Here is a 20,748-nt window from a genome sequence, read left to right on the forward strand (position 1 = left end):
AAAGGCTAAATACATTGCTTCCACAGGTTTAATATTTGGCATGTAGTAATTTGCAGCTTCAGCTCCAAAAAGTATCTGAGAAAATTAGGGGCCATAAATTACTAATTACATAAAACTTACAATAGCCAAATGATGGCTGCTTCCAACAGTGAGATTGCTATAACAAAAGCCAATACTCTGATTTCCCAAGATTACAAGATTCTAGATGGATAAACATGAGGCATACAAAGAGAGATGTGCTCAGCACTCTCTTAAGGTAAACCTGCATTTTATTTTTCAATGGTTGCATATATTTACTGAAGGAGAAATGTGGAGTCAGCTGCAATTGCATGGAGAAACTGTTATAACCTATGGGTAGTAAACTCCAAATATGCCCCAGGGGACTGATTGGAAGTTACCTACAGTTCTCTCATTATCACAGCACTTTGCATCTCCGGTGACTTTTGTCATGGTAAGCAGATTGCTGACAAGTGAGTGCAGGATGAAAAAATCAAAGTACATCAGCATATTTTATGAGATACCCACACTTCATCTATTTCAATGAAGCACAGGAAAAAACAATCTTAACTCTACTGTATCTCTAAGCTGAAAGCTGTGTAGAGGGCATCTCCATGTTGCAGTCTATTGAGGCACTGATAGCTTGCCTCTTCAGATGGCTTGCCTCTTCTGCTGAAGGCAAAGCTCAGCTGCTTCTGCAGGAAGGGCAAGTGGTCAGCATTCTAAGACTGAAGTTTTTTAGATCAGTAAGCCTTCCCTCTTGTTAAAGAAGAAGATATATTCACTTTTTTTTTTCTTTATTTTTTTTTTTTTCTGTTTTGTTTGTTTGTTTAACTTCTGTAAAGAGGAGCATCTGTTTTAGCATTTTGTGTACTAGCATCAAATTATGTTATTTAGATGTTAAAATTTATGCAGTTCTTTGCTGTCAGCCAACATAAAAAGTATTGGCTGGGATTTCTCCAAGGTTTCATATTACATTTGTTGTAAATTATTTAAAATATTTTAAATAACAGGTATGAGAAACATGGTATAATGCAGCACAGTAATTTTAGCTAAAATAAAAATGTTTCTTTATAGTCACTTTTTTTTTTTTTACAGTACTAAAATTAGTCAGAGTGATATAATTTATGATTTAGTAAAGGAAATATTAGGCTATATGCAGAATAACATTGTATTAGACATTGTACAAATATACTGTAACAGACTGTGTCTTGGAGAGCTATGATGAAAGAGCCTTAACAGGAAAAAACAGTGGAAAAGATAAAAGAGTGACAAAAATATCTTCCCAAAATGCAGTTCATAATCAAGCATTAAAGGCAACTGTTGCACCATTTGTGATGCTGTATTCTCCTCATTTGTGCCATATCAAACAATGTGGTGAGTAACAACTCCCTCTGCTCTCTCTCTGTGTCAAGGGCTGCACCAATCACTATCAGCCTAAGAAAGGCTGTGGACATCTCAGGGTTCAGCTACACGCATGAAACATACCTGGTTGAAGGCTGAGAATGTTTGCTGTGTACGAAACAGAAAACTTTTTTTTTTTTAATGACTTTTGTTGCACTTATTTCCAAAGATCAATCAGCAAAATCTATCACTAGGTATCCAAAATTTCTCAAAAGAATTTTAGAAACTAAAGCAGTGTTTATAAATTTGTGATTGGTTTAGAAATGCAGGTAGTCTGGCATCTCAGATGTTCTTTGGAAATCCCTAGATACTGACTACAGAAGAAAGAGTAGGCAAGCAGTTAATCTCTGGATACCTCTCTTAAGGGCTAAAGAAAATGGCTGTAATAAATGGATACAGTAAAAACAATACATATGTTATAAACTGCAGCTACCTTTCACAAAGCCATGTGTTTCCTGTTTCTTTTTCCTAGCTGTCTCTTCTTTTACTTCCTTGCATTTATGGGGAGAACAAGGAAACATTATACATATTCATATAGTACATAAAAGACATTGTGCTTAAAAACTCCAGATAAATACATGTTCTAGAATCAAGCTTCCACATAAAGCAGATAGTTCATACATGTCTTTCATAGGATTATTTAACCCTAATATTTTTTGCCTATAAGATTAATATTTTATTCCATTTTACCCTCCATAAATTCTTAAGAAGCACACCTTAAATAAGTGACTAGAGGTATCCAGTTTCCTAGTAAGAAGTCAGAGATCCATTGAGTTAGCTCCCAAGCACTGATTTTCTAATCATACTTGAAAGCATATCTTCATTCTCTTCATTAGTACAAGTAAGTAGCAATTAATAGGAATACAGAGCCTCAAAGAAGGTGCAGAAGACAAGACTTTCCAGCTTTTAGCTGTCTGAAGATCTCCTTCAGTGCAAACAAATGCTAATAAATGCAGTCTCCTTCTGATTCTCCTCTGCCCTCTTTTCCACAAGCACTTTTCATATAACTGCACAACTTCACCAGCTAGTCACAGCCATGCCTGCTCCACAGCAGGAAGTTACCAATGTTGAACATACAACGATCTCCTAGCAGTACATGTGTCACAACCTGCTGCAGGTAGCCTCGTGGCCTCTGACACAGAGCCTTTCCTGGTAAAAGGAATTCTCAAGCGTGTGTGTTTTAGGAGCCCCCTGTCTGTGTTATGATAAAATGCAATGTCTCTTAATGTCCATGCCTTCACAACGGGATGCTGCTTAGGGGGAATGCTGCCGATTCTTCAGCACAACATGCTCTTAATCATATCATATCATATCATATCATATCATATCATATCATATCATATCATATCATATCACATAAGCCCATTTTCCTACAAAACATGAATGTAAGAACATAAACTAAAAATAAATGAAATTTAGTAATCTGAAAGCAGCATTTATTTTCTCTCATTTCTTTTCTCCCTCTCTCACCAGCTCTCTTATTAACTCTCACTAGTTTTTCTCTATTCGATCTCTACTCCCATGCTTTTTCAAATCTTTCCTCTATCTTTTACCTCTCACATAATCCTCATTTCATATGAAATACCACTGTGAAAAATGTTGGCCATAAAAATAATTCAGGGATTTGCTACTGGTCTGTGTATCAGTTTCCAGGGAGCTGTGTTTATATGACCAAACTGATCAGTTTTAGTCTACCAACATGAAAAAGATACTGATGGCCATTGAAGAAAGTCCAAAAGCCCATTATAGCAAGCTGAGGAAGAGAAAATAACAAGTTGGTTTTCTGAATAAGAGAAGGTTCCACAGGCTGGAGGAGAGCCACATGCAAGAAAGAATGAGGAAAAGAAAGATCCTGGAAAATTTGAACCTCAGGAAAATGAAGAAATGGAGATGTAAGTATGCACAGAGAACCTGCGTTATTTTATTTTGATTTATTTTCTGTTTTTCTTGTTATTAAAAGAACAAATAATCTATCTAGAATCTCTTTTAAAAGGCCTTTGTATTATGAGCTTTACTCGCTGTGTAGGCACAGAGAGGCTAATGCAAAATCTAATTGCTCATGTGGTTGGTGATGTAGGAAAGGGAAGTCCCAGGTTTAACACTACTTCATTGAACCCCACTCATGCAGTTACCTGTACCAAGAGGTGCACGTTGGAGAAGATAAGGCAGGGTGAGCTGGATTTTACCCAAATGAAAGACAATTTTGAAGGGCATTAACATGAAATTAAACCACAAATATCTAGTTACTATTCAAGAGAGGAATATTTCACAGACTCTTATTTCCTTTCTACCTTCAACAACCAGTCTTGTCCAATCTGAGGGAGAAATAAGTTATTCACCACTACTGCCCTCTCCCTTGGTGGAACTCATATGTTCGGGTTCTCAGGGCTGCACGAGTGATCCAGTTACTGGGCTGCTTTGTCTCATGCCTTCTAATTGGAATCTATAGTGAGACTCAGTGGAACTTGAGTGGCTCTGATACATTTAAATCAACTAGTGTTTGAGTGGATTGTTGGCTTTAGTACAGCCAGAAACAACAAAAACAACAAAAAAATATGTAAGGACCTTCCAAGCATTCAGTAGCATACAAATGCTACTAAAAGGCTTGAATTTGCTATGTGATTGTTTAGCGCTTTGAACAAACTTTTAATCAGCAACAGTTTAAATATTTAAGTCTTTGAAGGCATACAGATTTTTTTTATTTTTTTATTTTTTTTTGCCACACATGGTTCTTCACAGTTTTCTTTTAGTAGATTACTTTCCAAGTATCTCTGACCAGAAAAATCTGATTTCCTGCTGCTATTATGTAGATGTGCATTTCTGACTTTTTGAATCAAGTTGAAATATTTGCCAACCATTTTTTTTTTTTGTCAGAGTGAACCGTAAGGTTCATACACACAGCTTTGCAGGGTCAGTGGCTTTTCAGACATTCCTGAATTAGAGGGTCGTACTGCCAACTTTTTATTCATTACCAATAGGCCAAGTTAATCTAACTAAACAAAATGGCTACTCCTTTGCTCATTATTTTTATGACTATACTTATTTACTGCTTTTTCTTCTGCCAGATTTGTCTCCATATGATCACACTTCATGCCAGCATGAAATACTTTGTTAGGAATTCATAACTACTGCAGCCAATATATTTGTAAATCCACCCATCCTACCTCCATAATTCTTGACTAAGTTGTCTACATTTTGTATCTCAATTACTGCACACCACGTCCTTCAGTCTTGACAAATGTGATCTTGCCTCACTATTTTTCATTTGAGATGCTTCTGTTAAGCAGCTTCTGCTGCTTAGGATCTTTCTGATCCTAACCTACCTCTTTAACCCTGTCATCACTTCTTCCAGTGTTGGCTTCCCCTCCTTGTGTTAAAACATAGATATTTGTCCCTGTTCTCAAAATGCTTTTTGTTCTGCCTACTACCTCTTTGTTAAAAGACATTGACATGACCTCCCTCTTCCCACCCTAGGCATATTTTCCCTCTTCAGTCAACCATGATGCTTGTCTACTTTACCTTGTTTGATGCAATTTCAGACCTGTATCTTTCTGCTTTTACTACTCCCCTCATATTTGAGAGGAGCTACTTTTAAACACAACTCTCTGAAGATTTTATATATCCTGTTTTACTTCATGTCCATATGCTCTCAGTTACCTTTAATATTACCTCGATGTGCCATGACCATGGCCTAGAATGATTTTCTCATTCTCTCTATTTTCTTGTTCTCTCTTGCCTTTTTTGGGTAGTTTTTGTCAGATACTTGTCATAAGAGAGTAACATTTTGCCTTCTGTGGCATATCAACCTAGGAGAATCCTTCTTATTTTATTTTCATAAAAATGGCAAAAACAACATTAGCACCAGTTCTGTTCTTTGCTTATAAAGCAGTAGCTGAAACTAATGGGTGTGATTAGGTTTACACTATCTTTGTGCCTATTTGAAACTCAGGTGCTGAGGTTTAAATGTTTAGTAACATTTGATATTAATAATGAAACAATAAGGATTTTCCTATTTGGACTAAAGCCATATATGAGCCATATTTTTTTCTACATTATTACATATAATCTTTCATAATGAAGCTATCCTTATCACATTGCATTTGGCCAACAATTTTTGGCCTGATCTTTTTTTATTCATTGGTCATCACTTTATTTTCACCCTGAAAATACTTTTTTTTTTTTTTCCTCGCCTTCAATTCTTAAATACTTCAGTATCTTAGTATGCTGCAAGGTACTTAGTAAACTTGATTCTCAATTATGCTAAGCCTTTTTTTTCAACCACTCTGCTATCTAAAAGGATCTTAAACTTTATGTAAGCAGTCCTTTGAGAATAAGTTTTGCATGAATAGCCCTGTGAGTATCAGAAGAGCTCTAACTCCCTGGCCCTTCTGTCATGGGGGAAATACAAAGACAGGAATTTGTTGTGCTGTACAAGTTCTTTGCTTTTCATGACTGTTAGTAGGTCATGGGAATCAGAGCCCTTGGGTGCCTCAAATTTATGGCACAAGAATATCTGGTTGAATGCAGAAAGTACAAATGTTTTACACTGAGAAACATTCACGTGTTTCTGTCAGGTCCCAAGTTAGCTGCTGCAAACTTTCCTTATTATTATTATTACTTTTTAAACTGTCATTTTCGGAGTAATTTTTATAAGCACAAAGCTCTCAGTACGGAAGTACTATTTCTTCTTGTATTCTGAAAACATGAAGGCCTACATTAATTTCTCTGATTGGCTTAGTGGGTGTAATGCATCCAGCCCATTCAGAATGCATTCAGTACATCATCATTTTCTAATAAGCAATCATAGCCCTTAATGTTTAATAAGGAATGGAAGACTTATGATTTAAGGTAAGCCCAGGTTTGTTTATATGGCTATAGCTGATGGGATCTACATTTATTTTCTGTTGCTTTCAGACTCTGATTTGAAAGTACTTTTGCCAGGCTTTACAATTTGTGTTGGATAGCATGCATTTTGCCAGCAGTCCTGGCTTAAGAGATCATCACCCTATCAAAAAATCTACAAACATAACGAATTTAAAACATAGACATTTGTCTTGGCTGCTCCATCATATTCCCTTTGGTCCTATTTGGATTCTTTTCTGACTGAAAATAGTACTGTCATGAATCCAAACACCATGATGATACGTGCATACAAATTTTTAAATGAAAATAGCCAATACACGTAGCCAGTGGTAGAAAAATACTGGATAAAGATTATATACTTTGGTCAGTGATCACGGGAATTTTGAATGAAATGTTATGATGTTTCTAGGATCAGTGAAAAACAGGGTTAAGGAGTTAGAGCCTGGGGTTTCTTTTCTTTCTAAATCTTGCCTAAAAGTTGGGTATGCAGCTCTCAAGACAGAGCTTACAAACCGTGGGCAGATGAGTCAGTATGGATGAGATTGGAACCTGTTGTTCCATAGCACTGATGTGTTACAAAGCAATATTAATCTATCCCTCAGCAGAATACTTAATATATATATATATAACAAGCAAATGAACTTTTAAAACATATTTCTCTCAAGGCCCTCTGCCTCCCACTAAGTCCTACAAAATCAGACTTGAAGATTAAGACAGGATAGAATTGCTGCTTCCCAAGCAATTTCTATTTTGATCTGTAAGTTACCCAGTTCAGGGGATTTTGCTGTCAGAGGAAAGATCACCAATTGCAAACATCTTCTTCAAAGAACCAGAATGCATGTGCACTAAACAGGCAAAGTATGATTGTGCAGCCAACACTGATTGAATCATTTGCTGACTTTTGAGTGCTTTATTTTGCACCTTCAGTTTTAATTGTAGTGGAATTACATATTTTGAGATGTGGTTTTTCTTAGGAATATTTTAAGGGTAAAATTAGTTATAATTTGTATATGTGATATATGTACACAAGAAAAGAAAGAGGGTTAACGTCTTTAATAGTTTTTGCTCAACTGTAGCAGAAAAGGGTTTTGGAGAAAACAGACACTACTGAAGTCTGAAGTTGTTTCTTTTGCAGTAGTATATCAAAGTCCTATGGCAAACACCGAAGCAGTGAGAGATTCTGAATGGAAAAATCATACAACTAACACAGAGAGCATTAGCTAGCCTAAATTCTAGGGAGGATACCAGTTTCTCTGTGATAGTCCTATGAAAGATATATGCATTACTTGAGGAAAGAATAGGAGCTTAGTACATGTATTACATGTATGAACAAAATACTTGGAGCTTCTTAAAGTCAGGGTGTCAGTTTTGTTGGGAGCTCTTGCAGGCAGACCATCTCAGGCCATTGCTGCATGATATATATATTGGGTTTTTAACCTGCTGGATCACCAGGCAAGGCAGATTTAATCAAGTTTAGAAAACAGTGCAAGGCATAGCCAAATTAGCAACAGCATGCAGTGGTGATTTTCTGCCAGCACGTGTCACTGGTATCCTAGACAGCTCCCTGCTTGTCTGCCCTGTGCATACCAGGACACCAGCCCTGCTGCACAGCAGGAATATTTTGGGGCAGTTCTCTTGTCAGGGCCAGCTTTCCATTTCCAAGGTCAACTGTTGACCCAGGAAACAGCTTCATAAAAAGTACCATGCCACTGTCAGGCCAAAATGCCCCAGGAATCTTGGCATTACAAGTACCATGTACTATTTTTGCCCTTCCCTTGAGCTACAGGAATAGCAGCAACAGCATGTATCCATGCCTGGCAGGACTGGGCAAATGATGTGGCTGTGTAGAGGCTTGGCATCAACTTTCTGTTGATTGTGGACCGTAGGGAAGGGAGCAGGCAAGAGGCAGAAAACAGGAAGCATGGGCCAACAAAAGAATTACAGCACAGTAAACAGCCTGTTCTGAGAAACTTCTCCAAAGCAATAAAGGGAAACATTAAGCTTTTCCCAGAACTGATGTGTATAGGTGTCTGATACGGCTGGGTTTGGCCTAAGGCTTGGTTCTGGATAGACCACAATGACATCTGCTGTAATTGTTGCACATAAACATAATGACCGACATCTGATACCAGTGTCCAAAAAGATAGATGCCACAGGGACACTGAAGGGAAGGAAACAACTTTGGGTGAAAAACGAGTAAGGATGGAGTGGCAAAAAAAGCTTGTCACCTTGCTGGACCATACAGTAACATGTCCATGTCTTCTCAGTGCATCAGGGCTGACAGGGTGAGTTTGTACGAGATAAGTTCTTTCATGATAGTTTTAGTATGGTAGTACTCATCACAAAACTAAATTTACGGGTTAGAAAACCATATCTGTTGTTGAGTTTTCATTGCTCTGTGCTGCTTGCATCCTTTATGTTGGACTGTGAATTGCTACCAATGGAGAACTTGCAAATATTTGCTTTTGTATCCTTTGCAATTAGAGTGAAAAGTTTAATCACAAGGCTGGGAGTACAGATGAGCTGCTTTCTCACGCCATCAGAGCCAGATCTTGAGGGGGTCTGCTGTATGATCTCTGCTCAAGTAATACAATAATGTTTTAAGGAATATCAATACCTGGAAGTCTGGGATGGGGAGAAGAAGAACCCCCCCCACAGTTCAGGTGGAAACAGAGACCCGCTGCTTCACCTGGACTGTCACAAGTCCATGGGGCCAGATGGGATCTACCCAAGGGAGTTGGCTGAGGGAGTTGGCGGATGTGATTGCTGGGATGCTTTCCGTCATCTGGTCACAGTCATCTGGAGAGGTCTCAGGTGACTGGAGACTTGCTAATGGGCCATCCATCTATAAGAAGGGTCATAAGGAGGATAAGGGGAACTACAGGCCTGTCAGCCTGACCTCAGTGCCAGGAAAGGTGGTGGAATAGGTTATTATGAATGCCATCACGCAATGTATGTGGGACAACCAGGGGATCAGGGCCAGTCAGCATGGACTCATGAAAGGCAAGTCCTGCTTGACCAACCTCATCTCCTTCTATGACCAGGTGACCTGCCTGGTGGATGAGGGAAAGCCTGCTGACGTAGCCTACCTAGACTTCAGCAAAGCCTTTGACACGGTCTCCCACAGTATTCTCCTGGAGAAGCTGGCAGCCCATGGCATGGACAGGTATGCTCTTTGCTGGGTTAAAAACTGGCTGGATGGCTGGGGCCAGAGATTGGTGGTGAATGGAGTGAAATCCAACTGGAGACCAATGGGGGTTGGTGTTGGGGCCTGTACTCTTTAACATCTTTATTGGTGATTTGGATGAGGGAATCAAATTGTATTTAATATAATATGAAAACCTAGAAAAAAGAGACATAACAGGATTCTCTATTTGGAGCAGATACTCCAAATATACTGCTCCCACTGAAAATTAATCTTACCAACGTTGGAACCATGGAATAAAATGTCTATATGTAGACTATTAATATGGATAGAATATTAATGTTGCCAAAACCAGGTAGGGACTATTTCTTCTGGATTTGCAAAACAGGGCAGTTTAAATCTCAACTTTCTGAAACCTGAATATCGGGAAATTCCAAAATTAGAGCCATAAAATTTGCATTAAAAAATAATCAGAAGGGGTGTATTAATGTTTACTCATCCTATTTCTGATCTAAATAATATTTAACCATAAAGCAGGGCAACACCAAGTAGAACTAGAGAGGTCACTCTGGGACCATGACAGATTTTCTTCTTGTAATAATGGCAATAAAGAGAGAACATGAAATACTAAACTCTGCTTTACATGTTATGCCTTGTAGAAAGCTTGAGATGTTATAAAAGAATTAGTGACCCGGGAAAGCTTCCAGAAAAGGGTTTTTGTATGTCACACAGAGAGAAGGGGATTTAAAGAAGGGACTTGTTTTTCTAAAGAGTTAAGAAAATCAAAAAAGTTAAGAAAATCTCAGCCAAAGTGGACAAGTGAATTTAATTTTTGTTGCTCATGCTCAGCTGTTTGGATTACTGAGAGTTTTTGTTTGCTACATGGTCATTTTTCCTCTTAGGTTTTTATTTCAGATCTAAAATTATTTGTTTCCAGTCAAATAACATTTTCTTTTTAACTCAAACCAAAATACTATAACTGCATTCTTAATGTTGTTACAAAACAACCTACCACTGAAAACAAAGCAACAATTCTATAAAAAAATAGAGGAAACAGTCACAGTCCACTAGTTATAATAAGGACATATTTCCAAACATATGTAAAAAGTATTACCTCGACTACAGGTGATGCAGGTTTAAATTCCTTTGCAAGCAGGTACTAGAACTAAGATCTTCTTCCGTGCAGGAACTTCTGACCAGGAGGATGCAGAGTGGATTTCCCTCAGTCTCTGCTATCAAAATGCACTGGATGCAAAAAATGCAGATATTTATTTTTTATCAATATTTACTCACTTTTTATCCTGGATTTGGTATTACTCAAGTGGAATCACACACTGAAGTTTTAGCTTGGCCTGAATCTCTGCTAGTGCTCATTATCCAGTTCTGGGACCAGACCTAAACAAGCCAAACACCCTTATGGCTTGTGCACCTGCCTAAGTTTCCTTCCCACAGATATCAGGCCATGGGGGCAGAGATGGAAAGCAAACACTTAATGTTTCCCTTCAATGTTTGAAACATGGCTGTGATAGGTGCCTGGATTTGGGAAATGTGTAAGTCCAGCCAGACTTTGTGAGCCCATTCCTGCACTTGATCTCAGTCCCAAACGTTGTAGACACCAGGAACTGATTGCCCTGTTTTGAGGGCAGACAAGGGGACAGGACTCAGAACACCAGCAGGCAGCGGTGCATAAAGTGGAACAAGGGAGAGGAGGAAAGTGGGGGAGCAAAGGAGGTCACATCCCATTTGGCCATCCTGGTAAATCCACACCTGAATTTCATTATATTATTGCCATACAGCTGACATCTAATTATGTAAGCTCACAGAAGGCCCAGACTTTTGAACTGAAGAGCAGAGGTCAATTTTTGCTGCTAAATCAAGGTGGCAGAGAAAACATATGTTCCATGGCTGATCCCTTTCTCCACCTCAATTTATTAGAAAAAAAGAATTGCAGTTCTGATACCTAGGAACATCTATCTTTGCATTTGTTTTCTATGCTGTATGTGGGATCAGTTAGCGCTCTCTAAAATACACACACAATAAGCAAGCAAACAAAAAAAAACAAACAAAACCTTTGCCTTTCTACACAGGTTTTTATTTAGGTAGCTGATACACTGATATTTTTTTTTAATTTTATTTTTATTTTTTACTTTGAACAACATATTAAGCTGTAGTCTCTGACATTGCCTTTTGTTGAACTCTGCCACTGCCCTTCTTGCAAGCCATTTGGGATTTATTAAGTTTTAATCTTCTATCCATATTCTGTTGTGATTACTTTTAGTTCAGATCCTTCAATAACTTAGTCAAAAAAATGCAAACAAGCTAGGAAACAAACAAACAAACAAACAAAAAAAAAACACACAAAAAAAGCGGGTGAGCTAAAAGTCTTTTTTCCAGGTAATTTGTATACTCTTTCAGCTAGATGTATTAGCATCATGCCTAAGTGATAAGGATACTGCTGAATTTAATTAATATAATCTTTCTCAGTCATAAATCACTATTAATCTTAACTATGTTTTTGGAAATGGCCTTTTTTATTTTTTTATTTTTTTTTTATCCCTCTTGTGGATTTTTCCTAGATCTCCTTACTCCTTTTCTGGTGGTCTCCCTGACAAGTTGAGCTTCCACCTGGCTTGAAGGTACATACAAAGTTACCCTCCTTCCTTTAACAAGGACCTAGCTACACTTCTCTCTGTTCCTGTCTTTTTTTTTTTTTTTTTTTTTTTTTAATTGCAAAGGTAGATGAGATGTTGGAAGTCATTACAGCACTGCCTTTCAGGAAACAATATCATTTAATGGCTATTGTCTTTCCATATTAGAGCATTATTGCAATTCAACAATAATACTGATGTCTATGGAGAAAGGCCGAGGGCATCACTAATGCCTCTACATAGCTTAAGCTATAGCTTTTAAATGAAGTACAGCCACTGACTTCACCAGGACTTCTTGTTTCCAGAAGTATTAATGAAGGTGCATAGAATACTCAAATTACTTAACAATTCATATGTTTTACTAGATGTCAACTTTGCCATGACTATTTTTTAGTCCTTTCTTTCATTTCATTTGGGAGCTTGGACCAGTTTGTCTTCACTACTTATAATTATTGATAAAATTTATTTTTGCTGGAGGAAATTTATTCTTTAAGAATGCTGTGATTCTCCTATGGTTTCAACTTTGATTTCTATTTATACACTTCCCTTAGTTAACATTATTCCACCACCCTGTTTGCTGTGTCATTTGTATGCAGACGATATTCGGATATCCTCTCAGTCCCTGCAGAGCCTACAAAGAAGTTTGATGTTTTGTGTAATTGCCTCTGTGATATTTAATCATGGGTAGCTTCAAATTTTGTTAAACTTAACACAGACAAAACTGAGTTGCTATTGATTAGTTCACTGGCGCAGAGGTCTCAGGTGTCATCTGTGGTAGTTTCCATTTGTGGTAGTTCTTTTATCCTTCAGATAATGCTTGTGACCTTGGGGTCATTGTGGATTCGGTGATTTCTTTTGAAGCTCACATCAATCATGTAATTAAAGTGTCTTACTACTGTCTTTGGAATCTGGCTGGGCTGAGACCTATGCTCTTTCTAGCCCACTTGCTAAAACTTTAATCCATATTTTGTTTGTCTGACTTGACTACTGCAGCTCTTCCTTATGCCTGCCATTGTTTGCATTGGGGATACAGTCTAACTATTTAGGAATATGGAGTACAACACTCATGAATTTATGACATTCATTGACTTCCATTCCAAGCAGAGGATTTATTTTTAAAATGTGGTTTGATGGTGGGTATCACTTAGCTTCTTTTTATCTGGGAGCTTTTAATAATATTCATTTAATTAGTTACTCTTTCTATACAAACATGTAGAATTTTTACATGAATCATCTCAATTTACTCTGTTATTTTTCTACCTGTTTTGAGTGTGGGTATTTTTAAAGCATTCAGATTTCAAGATTGCTGTCACTTTATATTATTAAATGTTATGTATTTGGCAAGTTTCAGCAGCATTGGTTATGATTGCATTACAATCCTGTTTTTACTTATTCGTCACTTTGAGGGCTAATGTTTTCCAGAACAGTGTCTACTAAAATATTACTTGTTTCAGTAGAATTTATTTGAAAGATTCTTTTTCTCAGATAGATGTTTTTGCCAATACAGTGTCATAGGCCACATTCTGCTCTCAGTTATGTCTACAGACTTCAGTGGGATTGCACAGGATTAATGGAAGCCTTGACCATAAAAGAGAGCTGTAAGACTTTTAAACAATCCAGATAAAACAATACTGATAAGTATGTAAACACTTATTCAAGTTTAAAAGTGGTTTAACCTTATTTAGTTTAAGCTGATTCCCAGTAGTCTTAAGCCACACTGAAAGAAATTAAAATAAAAAGAGATGCAGCCTATTAAGCTAGTATAAAAATCACACTGTATGCTTGCATTTTTGAAAGTTTAATGTGTAAACATACCTTAACAGCAATCTATTGCAACATACACCTAATTATGGTTCATACCTCTCCTAAAAGGTGAGCACTTGAGATGAAGTATGCTCTGATATAAAATGAGGGCTAAAAAAGGCAATCCACAGAGAAGCAGGATAACTATTATGTGTATTTTAAGTGATTCACCATAAAATCTCTTGAAAAGAAGAGTGACATAGAATACCAGACGTATTATCAGCCATGTGCATGCCAGGGGGTCAAAGCAATCCACTAACTGCTTTTTAGCACACCTTTGCTTCTATTGCTCGATGTTAAGAGATACAAAACTGAGAATGTTAAAAACATTTTTTCCCCCTACTTAGATTCTTTAAATAAGCCTGAAACTATTCATTAATATTGCTCATGCTCAGTGTTTATAGGACAGTCAAATGGGTGGATTTTACTGGAGTAAACTGCTACAGGAAATATTCATTTACACAGAATTAAGTGGAGTAGTCTACTGTCTGCCTTTGTTATGATGCTTTTTGTCTACATACCCACCTGTAATCCAGATCTGTATAGGGTATACTTAGATGTGAAAATCAGATGTATGGGATAAACTTAATGTTTTATTTATAAAAGAACATTAATATACAGCACACTATGCACTATGCACAAGGATGGTCTGATGGCATTCTGGAGCAGCTTGTTCCTAGCTGAAATGTGAACTTTCATCTCTGACAAAGAAGTGCTGGAACACTACAGTTTTCTGTGAAGTTGGGTGCTCTTCCTGAATCATTACAAAACTGTCTGGCAGTCACTGCAAGTGTTAATTGCTGCAATGAGAAGATAACTTAAACTACCTCTCTAATTAGAGAAAGCACTCTGGCCCAAGCAAGGCAAATGTCTGAAGCTCTGCCTAGTCCTCTAAAACAGAACCCAGCAGTGAAGAGATTAATTTTGCAGTACTCAAACAGCAGTTCCGGCTTTTCCTGTCCATCTGCAGCCTCTGACTGGAGGCTACTGGACTTGGAGAAAAGGAAAGGTGTCTTCAAACTGTGAGGAATAAAGGAAATCTGAAGCTAAGCAAGAAACTTTTCAGACAAGAACTTTCAAGGGAAATTTATTCCAAAGTCTCTAGAGCAGTGCAGTTTTTCTGTCAAAGATGCAAAGATTCATTTAAAGCTTGTGTAAGCAACCAAACTTTATGAACTCACCCACGAATACAGCTAATTGATATTAATCGGTCACCCATTTGCTCCAGGGTATATAACGAAAGAGCAAGAATTGTTCCAAAAGATTATTCTAAAGATATTATTCGCTTCAGGAAGTGTTGCAAAGTCACTTTCTTCCTCTTTTGCTTGAGCTTAAAAAGTTTGCAGAAGCCATCCAAGCAAAGTTGCAAACTTTTCCCCACCACATAAATACAAGGGTCAAACACAAAAATAAAGGGGATGTAACATGAAGAAGGATTTGTTCTGCATTATGATGTGCTGCTTTTTGGCAGCAGTGGAAGTTCAAAGAGAATTACTTTATCTCTAATATGGACATGAGTAATAGATGGCAGAATGTACTGAGACTTATATAGACAGATTTATGAGGCATGCCAGAAAACAGTGGCCCACTGAGTTTATTTAAAGCCATAGAGTCTGAGCAAGTCTGCAGCAAGAACTACAGAAATCATTGCCCTCCTTGCAATAAAGCTGTCTCAAGCTTGCTAAGGTGAATGCAGCACCATTGCCCCCTACGCAAAAGAAATTGGATCCATTCGATAGTCTCAAAGGCTGTTGACTCTTGTCTCTATAGACTTGCTGAGACAGAGCTACATGAAAGTTCGTCATTAGTGAGAAAGAAGACATTGGTTTTGGAAGCAAAAGTCTCTACTGTAAGCTTGCTTGACTTGGTTGGCAGTACAGTGAAACAGAGATCTATACAACAACAAACTTTATTACAATAGATTTCTAAGATGGCTTGCTCACTTTTATCAAATTTAGATACTTGGTATTTAGTCTGTTGACATTGTGATGCTTCTAGTTAGTAAGAAAAAAGTCTGTGTGACTCCAGAAAAACATGCCCCAGGAAAGTGTGAGAAGACTTCAGCCTCCCTGAGGAAGAATGTAATGTTCAGCTGCTGTGTAATGACAAGAGGTGGAACTGGTAGTAGAGTTACCACGCAGTTAAATATTCAGAACTCATAATGTTTCATGGTGCAAATGCCCCTGGGAAGAGAAATAAACTCTTTTCTATGGCAGAGCAATAAATATTTATATACCATATTGCCCAAAGACCTCCATCTTGTGGAAGTTTTGTGTGGAAGTGGAGTGTGGAAGGGAGCTGAGTTTGCAGAAAAGAAAAAAGTGCAGTCTGTCTCTTGCATTTACAACCTGAAGATATGGACAGGTAGAGGAAGAGTTTGTTTATATCTCATGCAAAGAGAATAGCACATTGGAGAATTTGCAGAGAATTTGGTGACTACAAGCATTACAGGAGTGCTGCTGCTTTTCCCTTTCTTTGTCTTCATGCTGTTTAGGAGAAAATCATATAAGATCTTTGAATCAACAGAGCTGACAGATTAGCAAATTTTACTTTTTGATGGAAGGAAAATTGACTGTAATTGTAGTTTCTTCTTGAACAATCTAGCCTGAGTAACCAATATGGACAAAAGAGAAGGAACCAAAACCCTCCTGAGAACAGAACATTAACCTTCCCAACTTTCACAAATGCTCATTGACACACTCCCTTCTTAGAAGAATATAATCGGTGGAGAAAAAGAAGAGAATCAAAGATTACAGGCAAATCATTCTCACCCACACAGACTGTGTTAAAGGTATTTTGCAGAAGTACAAGCATCATATACTTAAATGTAACACCCACAGCACCTATTCATAAGACACCACATGAAAGAAATAAGTTTCAACTTGATTTTCTATGTCAGGGAGTTTAAGTTATCTCCCTAAGACATCAAAGCAGCAAAACTACAGTCTTAAGTCAGACAAGTAAGGCTTGAAGATTCACACGAGCATCACAAACAACCCATCTCCCATTGCAGGCATGAGATGAGAAGTTCTTTGCACATCTAATGAATCCCAAATGCTCCTCAGATATTAATTAGACTGGGAGGCACAATATTCATCTAAGAAGAAGAGTTATTCACAAGTTACAGATTGGGAAACTGAGGCATTATTACCATGGCCAAAACTCCAAAAATCTGTCTCTGATTTTGCAGACATACTACTTGTTTTCCATCCAGAACTAGAAAAAGTATAAAGATGTCTGAGAATTTCCAAACAAAATTTTTTGTTTTGCTTCTCCATTAAGCATGTCAAATTGTCAATAGCAGAATGTTTCACAGTAACACATGAATTTAGATGAACCTCTGCTAAAAAACAAACACATCAGGAAGTCAATAGAAACTGCTTTGTCCAGATTCCTGAGGTCATTTCTGGGGCAGTCCCTCTGTATGGACTACCAAAAACTTAGCAGCCCACAAAATTATGAGGTTCCTGTGGCATGGTTAGGAGCCCAGAAACCCAGGCTATAGCAGAAGTTTTTCAGTGTCTTAATTCTCCAGTTTTCCAGAAGCCTGGAGAGGTCTAGCTAACATCTAGAAGTATGACAGGCTTCAGCTTAAACTTTAAAGGCTTTTGGTCTTCTAAGAGCAGCTCAGTAAGAAGCAAGAAAAACAACTGTTAGGAAGACTTAGGAGGAGCAACTAAGGGAATTAGGGTTGTTTACTCTGTAGAAGAGAAGGCTAAGGGGATACCTCATGACTCTCTACAACTACCTGAAAGGAAGTTGCAGCAAGGAGAGGATAGTTATTAAAATTGCTTTGCAGAACAGCAATGCTCCAATTCAACCTACTCTTTGCTGTTGCTGCTCTACGTTTGCGGTGATCTTGGCTCCCTTGCTTTCTTTTTGCATGCGAGGACTGACTTTTTAAAATACTGGACACTGAATATGATGGACACTGCAAATATCAGGCAAAGTCACTAGAAATTCATATTTCACCTCTTAAAGGTGTATATGGCACCAATGTGAAAGACAGAGATGAGGCCAGAGAGGACCCACTGGAAGAACACGCGCTAAGACTTGGAAAAGAGAAGGTAAAAGCAAGGAAGTCCTGTTAGTTCCCTAGTAGTCATCAGCCTTCCATGTTTCTAGAATAGAACCTCAGGTTTGAGTTATGTTTAGATTTGGGCGGGCAAAAATGTGCCACACCAAAACCAGGGGCTATTTTGAAAACGACTGAAGTTTACAAATGCCAAAAGAAAGACAAAGGCACTCCGTTCCCAGGGGTCCACCACCTGGCAGGACTATTGAAGGAGGGGGTGGCCCTCACCTTGGGTGGCCTAGGGTTGCTTGCGGCACTTCAAAAGTCAAACCATCTCTGGCATTGAGGCTTTATTACATGTATGTGAATATTTATCACTCGGAGCAAAATGTTATCCACATTTCTTTCTGGCAAGATGCTACCCCTTTCTGAGGTGTAGGAGAGAGGCTTTCAGCTGGGAGGGATTAATGATAAGTAATTCAAAGGAGAATTGTAAATTGAAGTCTACTCCAAAACACTTCTTAAATCCCTGAGTCATTAGAGGCTGAATCACATTATTACTGTCAGCAGGATTTCTTTATCACCCCCTATTTACTGTACATTACCTCATGGTCCTGGTCAAACTGTACAACTTTTATACAGAGATGAGGAATTTGACTCATCAGGATGAGTTTGACATGATGCAAGCTTTATTTCTGATGTTAGTTAGAAAAAAACAATCCTGATTCAAGGATTTACTTAGGCTCACTGTACACACAAAAGAAGCTTTTCCTAACAAACAGGTCAAATAATAAGCCTTGTTTTCTGTTTTTCACATTTCACTTATTTACTGAAGCTCAGGGACGTCTGTTACAAGGGCAATTCTAAAAGTCAAAAGGTTACAGAATAAAGCACCACCCTTAAAAATTCATCATTTATCTGTCGAACAGTGACCTCATGGTGACTCTATCTCAGCTGCAAAGCCATTGATTGCATGGCTCTTCATTCTCCCTCTGTAAATCCTATAAAAAATTCTGAAATGTCAGAAGAAAATTTAACATACAACTTTTGTCATATATTAAAATAATGATGCAATATTAGAATAGATATTAGAATAATTATCACATATTTAGTTATTTGCAACAGTTCAGTATATAAGATTTGCTAAATTATCAGAAAAAGTAGACTGATTAATTTACAAATGTTTTAAAACTTGACTATAAAAATGTATACTCTCTAAATGTATATAATTTTAGTCTTACCAATATGACAGGTATTATTTTAAGGAGATAAGCTCCTCCAATTTAGATATTTAGTTCCTTTAGGCACAGATCTGTTGATGTTGGAAAGTCACAGAACTAGAATGTTTAAGCAAGATGCAAGATAAGGATCAAAATTAAATGGGAAGTTACTTTGGTTCATTTGTTTCAGTGATTAGAGAAACCATACTATTAAAATAGAGATTCAGTTGTTTCGTGCTGCTTATGACACAACTGCTCAAAGGGCAGAATTAAGTATGAAAAATTTAGGAGTTAGAGCTTCATTCCTTGCTGAAAGAAAACACTCCAACTTGCAGTCAAACAGCAATATTTACAGTCTGGGGGATGACAAACTTCAAACTTCACCGACAAGATGCATCTCTTCAGTAATACACCTTAGGGACCTGAAGGTCAATCTGGACTCTTTTCTTCTCAGACATCACCTTCTGCAGCAGCAGTTCTTTAAACACAACAGACCTCTACATACAGAAGTGCAGCCTTACTATTGTTACTGTATCTTCTCCTTTCTTTGTAAATCTCTGTTACTTCTGTTACTTCTGTTACTTCATTTGTTATGAATAAGAGGAAGTGTTTGGGACTGAATTCCATATCCTGGTACAAGTTCATAGGGTATTTGCTAATAGCAACACATAGTTCATAGCATCACCGAGACAAAGCCTATGACCCAAACCAGTTTAGAGCCGCATTGCAGAGAGCCTTCCTCTAACCAGCCTCTTAACCAAGAAAGTTATTATTGGAATTGTGCTTTTCCCTGATCACAGCTGAGGTTCTCCCAAGGCACACAGGAGATAAAACTAAGAGTAGTCTTACCGATCTAGAGTTTGGAATCACTCTATCAATTCAGACAGCAGCTGGCCTCTGGCAATATTTTTCTCCTTCATATTACTTAACATTTCCCCTCAGCCTCCTGGTTACAGGCATGAAGATAAAACCTGTGCATGTTAGCAGAAGTTGCATCAGATACTGCACACCTAGGCAGCTGTGCGGCAGTGGGATTTTCTACCTCTGCACAATCTTTCCTTATGTATCTTAGGGGATGAAAGACCTAAGCATTGAACATGAGAATGGTATGATCTTGAACAACTGTAAATCTGTTCCATCTTTCCATTCACCTACAAATTTACTCTTTCCAAGCTAATTACCCTTCTATAACAAGGAAAGCTGAATGCCTTTTCATCTTGTACAGAATAAGGTTTTCATTTTCAGAAGTCAGTAATGCCTCCTGTTAACTACACCAGCTCAGGATTACACAGGTTACTCCATGGAAGTCTTTCCTTCTATTTCTCCATCTCATTGGAGATACACATCTCAGCTTCTGAAAGGAAAAGGGATAAAGCTTAGGAAAAGCAAAATTTGCTTCAAAAAGGCCTTCTCAGGCTATGGTTTCACTATTCCTCAAAATTATTTTTTCTTAATAAAATATCCGACCCTTGTATTACTGAAGAATGCTCTTTCAACAAGGTCATGATGAAAGTGTATAAGCGATGGCATGATTTTCTGAGTACCCTTTAACCATCAGCTTGATAATATTAATTAGTTCAAATAGGAATCCTCATCAATGACTAGGGTTTGCAAAGAACAAAACTGCAGTGTCTTGCAAATGATTAACTTGTC

Source organism: Anas acuta, chromosome 1, assembly GCF_963932015.1.
Source record: "Anas acuta chromosome 1, bAnaAcu1.1, whole genome shotgun sequence".
Taxonomy (NCBI): domain Eukaryota; kingdom Metazoa; phylum Chordata; class Aves; order Anseriformes; family Anatidae; genus Anas; species Anas acuta.